Genomic DNA, 5,892 nt, shown 5'->3' with positions numbered 1-5,892 from the left:
GTTTGGCCTGCCTGAAAACACTAATTTCGGCCCACAAAGACCCTATTAGCCAAGAAATCAGTCCCCTTTGCGCAAAATGCCCGTATTAGCCCAGGAGGAGCATTTTGGCCCAAAAGGCCAGTGCCAGGCCTGGAAAAGTCCAGAAAAAATGCCTTTCACTGAGATTTCACTTAGATTCTTTCTTAAAAAGAGTCCCTTCGGCCCATCAGTATGTATTCCCCCCCCCCCTCCCCCCCCACTGACCACCAATATTGGAATTGGTGGAGAGGTGGAATATTGTGTTGGGGGGGCCAGCCCTCCTGTGTGAACATGGAACCCAATGGGTCCCACTTAGTCTAGTCCACTATAAACCCACTGACTCCCATGGCTATCTGGACTACACTTCTTCCCTGCTTCCTGTAAGGACTCCATCCCCTACTCCCAATTCCTCCATCTACGCCGCATCTGCATCCAGGAAGAGGTGTTCCAAATCATGGAGCAGAGATGTCCTCATTCTTCAGGGAACAGGGGTTCCCTTCTTCTACTTGTGATAAGGTTCTCACCAGGGTCTCTTCTATACCACGTAACTCTGCCCTCACTCCTCATCCCCTCACTCGTAACAAGGGCAGAGTCCCCCTTGTCCTCACCTTCCACCCTACCAGCCGTCACATACAACAAATAATCCTCCGACATTTTTGCCACCTCCAATGGGATCCCACCACTGGCCACATCTTCCCATCTCCTCCGCTGTCTGTTTTCCGCAGAGACCACTCCCTCCGTAACTCCCTGAGCTGCCAGCCCACCAGGCCTGAGTGACTGAGCTGCCAGTCCACCAGAAACATAGAAACATAGAAAATAGGTGCAGGAGTAGGCCATTGGGCCCTTCGAGCCTGCCCTGCCATTCAATATGATCATGGCTGATCATCCAACTTGGTATCCCATACCTGCCTTTTCTCCATAGTCCCTGATCCCTTTAGCCACAAGGGCCACATCTAACTCCCTCTTAAATATAATCAATGAACTGGCCTCAACTACCTTCTGTGGTAGAGAATTCCACAGATTCACCACTCTCCTGGCACTTTCCCTTGCAACCGCAGGAAATCTACACTTGTCGCTTTACCTCACCCCTTGACTCCATTCAAGGACCCAAGCAGTCTTTCCAGGTGCGGCAGAGGTTCACCTACACCACCTCCAACCTCATCTATTGCATCCGCTGCTCTAGATGTCAGCTGCTCTACATCGGTGAGACCAAGCGTAGGCTTGGCGATCGCTTCGCCCAACACCTCAGCTCGGTCCGCATTAACCAACCTGATCTCCCGGTGGCTCAGCACTTCAACTCCCCCTCCCATTCCGAAACCGACCTTTCTGTCCTGGGCCTCCTCCATGGCCAGAGTGAGGACCACCGTAAATTGGAGGAGCAGCACCTCATATTCCGCCTGGGCAGTTTGCACCCCAGCGGTTTGAATATTGACTTTTCTAATTTCAGGTAGTCCCTGCTTTCTCCTCCCCTTCTCAGCTCTCCCTCAGCCCACTGCTCCGCATCTTCCTTTCTTCTTCGCGCCTCCCCCACCCTCACATCAGTCTGGAGAAGGTCTCGACCGGAAACGTTGAATATTTCCTTCGCTCCATAGATGCTGCCTCACCTGCTGAGTTTCTCCAGCATTTTTGTCTACCTTCGATTTTCCAGCATCTGCAGTTCCTTCTTAAGCAAACTGGATGATGGAATTGATGGCTTTTTGCCCAAGTAAGGAAGTGGCAGATGGAATGCAGCATTGCAAAGTGTAAGGTCATGCACTTTGGTAGAAGGAATGAAGGCATAGACTATTATATACAGTAAATGGAGAGATGATTCAGAAATTGAAGGTACAAAAGGATTTGGGAGTACTGTTGCACAATTCGCGAACTGTTAATTTGCAGATTGAGTTAGTGGTGAGGCAGGCAAATGCAATGTTGGGCTTCATTTAGAGAGGACTGTTGTAATGCTGTAATGCTGTCATAACCATATAACAATTACAGCACAGAAACAGGCCATCTCGACCCTTCTAGTCCGTGCCGAACACGTATTCTCCCCTAGTCCCATATACCTGCGCTCAGACCATAACCCTCCATTCCTTTCCCGTCCATATAACTATCCAATTTATTTTTAAATGATAAAAACGAACCTGCCTCCACCACTTCATTGGAAGCTCATTCCACACAGCCACCACTCTCTGAGTAAAGAAGTTCCCCCTCATGTTACCCCTAAACTTCTGTCCCTTAATTCTCAAGTCATGTACCCTTGTTTGAATCTTCCCTACTCTCAGTGGGAAAAGCTTATCCACGTCAACTCTGTCTATCCCTCTCATCATTTTAAAGACCTCTATCAAGTCCCCCCTTAACCTTCTGCGCTCCAAAGAATAAAGCCCTAACTTGTTCAACCTTTCTCTGTAACTTAGTTGCTGAAACCCAGGCAACATTCTAGTAAATGCTGAGGCTTTACAACAACTGGCCAGGCCATATTTAGTTAAGCAATTTGGACCATATCTGAGGAAGGATCATAAGATCATAAGTGCGCTGGCATTGGAGAGGGTCCAGAGGAGGTTTACGAGAATGATCCCCGAGATGATTGCGTTAACGTATGAGGAGTCTTTGAAGACGTTGAGCCTGTACTCACTGAAGTTTAGAAGGATGTGAAGGGAGCTCATTAAAACCTACTGGATAATGAAAGGCCTGGATAGAGTGAATGGAGAGAGTATATTTCCACTAGTGGGAGAGTCTAGGACCAGAGGATATAGCCGCAAAATAAAAGGATATACATTTAGAAAGATAAGGAGGAATTTCTCTTCCCGGAGGGTGGTGAATCTGTAATTCATTGTCACAGCTGGCTGTGGAGGCCGTCATTGGGTATTTTTTAAAGAGATTGATAGATTCTTGATTAATAAGGGTATCAAGAATTATTTGAGAGATGGCAGGAGAATGGGATGGAGAGGGGAAAATGGATCAGCCATGATTGAATGTTGGAGTAGACTCGATGGGCTGAGTGGTCTAATCCTGCTCCTATGTCATATGGTCCTTATGGAACTGCAGATGAAGGAATCTTGCGTAGAAATGGGAGCTTCAGATGGCCAAGGAATGGCAATCTGTAGCTCCTATTTACAAGCCATTTTAATTTGTTTTCCTATTCCCAAACCAACTTGTCTGGCCTTAAACTTTGCTACTGCCAGAGTGAAATCATACACAAACTAGAGGAATAGCACCTCATATTCTGCATGGGTAGTCTACAAGCCACAGGCATGAACACTGAATTCTCCAATTTTGGCTGATCTCTCCCTCCTTTGGGTCTTTCTCTTTCCTCATTTGCCCACGTCCTCTCACACACTCTGTTCTTCCCAAATCCCCATCCCACTCCTGTCACCAGTTTCCATATAACCATATAACCATATAACAATTACAGCACAGAAACGGGCCATCTCGGCCCTTCTAGTCCATGCCGAACACTTACTCTCACCTAGTCCCACCTACCTGCACTCAGACCATAACCTTCCATTCCTTTCCCTTCCATTTACCTATACAATTTAATTTTAAATGATAAAAATGAACCTGCCTCCACCACTTCCACTGGAAGCTCATTCCACACAGCTACCACTCCCTGAGTAAAGAAGTTCCCCCTCATGTTGCCCTAAACTTTTGTCCCTTAATTCTCAAGTCATGTCCTCTTGTTTGAATCTTCCCTACTCTCAATGGAAAAAGCTTATCCACGTCAACTCTGTCTATCCCTCTCATAATTTTAAAGTCCTCTATCAAGTCCCCTCTTAACCTTCTGCGCTCCAAAGAATAAAGACCTATCCTGTTCAACCTTTCTCTGTAACTTAGGTGCTGAAACCCAGGCAACATTCTAGTAAATCTCCTCTGTACTCTCTCTATTTTGTTTACATCTTTCCTATAATTTGGCGACCAGAATTGTACACCATACTCCAGAATTGGTCTCACCAATGCCTTGTACAATTTTAACATTACATCCCAACTTCTATACTCAATGCTCTGATTTAAAAAGGCCAGCACACCAAAAGCTTTCTTTACCACCTTATCTACATGAGATTTCAACTTCAGGGAACTATGCACAGTTATTCCTAGGTCCCTCTGTTCAACTACATTCCTCAATTCTCTACCATTTACCATGTACATCCTATTTTGATTTGTCCTGCCAAGATGTAGCACCTCACACTTATCAGCATTAAACTCCATCTGCCATCTTTCAGCCCACTCTACCAAATGGCCTAAATCTCTCTGTAGACTTTGAAAATCTACTTCATTATCCACAACATCACCTATCTTAGTATCATCTGCATACTTACTAATCCAATTTACCACACCATCATCCGGATCATTGATGTATATGACAAACAACAGTGGACCCAACACAGATCCCTGAGGCACCCCACTAGTCACCGGCCTCCAACCTGACAAACAGTTAGCCACCATTACTCTCTGGTATCTCCCATTCAGCCACTGTTGAATCCATCTTGCTACTCCACTATTAATACCCAACAATTGAACCTTCTTAACCAACCTTCCATGTGGAACCTTGGCAAAGGCCTTACTGAAGTCCATATAGACAACATCCACTACTTTACCCTCATCAATTTCCCTAGTAACCTCTTCAAAAAATTCAAGAAGATTAGTCAAACATGACCTTCCAGGCACTTCAACCTTCCAGGTTTCTTTCCCCTCCTCTACCTTCTCCATGTGCTCACCATCCGCTGGGTCCACTGTTCCCATCTGCCCACCCTGCCTCCCTTATCTGCTTCCACTCATCACCTTCCTTTATTTTCAGACTCCAACATTCCCTGTCCTCTGTTGCCTCCACCTAACAACTCCCAACCTCCATCACTATCTCTACACCCGTCTCCCACCTGGCTCCATCTGCCAACCAATTCCTCCTCTCCTGGTGCTATCTATTGCTTAGAACACAGTGTGCTCGAGTAACTCAGCGGGTCAGGCAGCATCTCAGGTGTACATGGACAGGCGACATTTCGGGTTGAGGCCATTCCGCAGAAACGTGCTTATCTATGTCCTCGAGTGATGCTGCCTCACCCACTCAGTTACTCCAGCCCTTCAGCTCATTGAGTCCACACCGACCATCAATCACCCGTTCACATTATTTCTGTTATTCCACTTTCTCATTCACTTCCAAACACACTTGGGGCAATTTACAGAAGCCAATTAAACTACAAACCCACACGTCTTTGCGATGTGGGAGGAAACCGGAGCACACAGAGGAAACCCACAAAGTCACAGGGAGATCGTACAAACTCCACAGAGACAGCACCCGAGGTCAGAATCGAACCTGGGTCTCTAACGCTGAAAGGCAGCAGCTCTTCCAGCTGCGCCGCCGTGCCGTCCAAAGTGAGGCATGGAAGGGCAAAGTCTCATTGCCAAAAAATGAGGCACAGAGGAAACAAAAGAAGATATCACATCGTGGCAGGTTCAGAACTCATTGAGATGTGGGCAAATGGGTACAAATGTTCCCTGCTCTCTGCTCTCCGACCCGAGGGTCAGCGAACAATGACTGATTGGAACCCAGGCTAATTTATTCCTCACCCTGAACTAACTGACCAACTGGAAATCTGGAATAATAGAACATTCTGCAAACACTCACAGGTGAAGCACATTTTTGTGTTTTTATTTGGGAGGAGATGTTTCTGTGAATGTGTGTACAGCATTTTGAGTTTTATTGTATATCAGTATTGTTCTATTCTGCTGCAGACTCTGGTGCCTGAGATAAGATCAGGTAAGGTTGGACGCCTGGCAGTTGCAAGAACTTGTGGTTGGAACATGTCGGAAAGGAAGCCAGTGTGACCACAGTCCTATCTGATCTCATGAGCCTGCAGCCTGGGGATGTATAAAGCCTGAGCATCCCACTGCACATTACAT

Source organism: Amblyraja radiata, chromosome 3, assembly GCF_010909765.2.
Source record: "Amblyraja radiata isolate CabotCenter1 chromosome 3, sAmbRad1.1.pri, whole genome shotgun sequence".
Taxonomy (NCBI): Eukaryota; Metazoa; Chordata; class Chondrichthyes; order Rajiformes; family Rajidae; genus Amblyraja; species Amblyraja radiata.
This window is presented reverse-complemented; position numbering follows the sequence as displayed.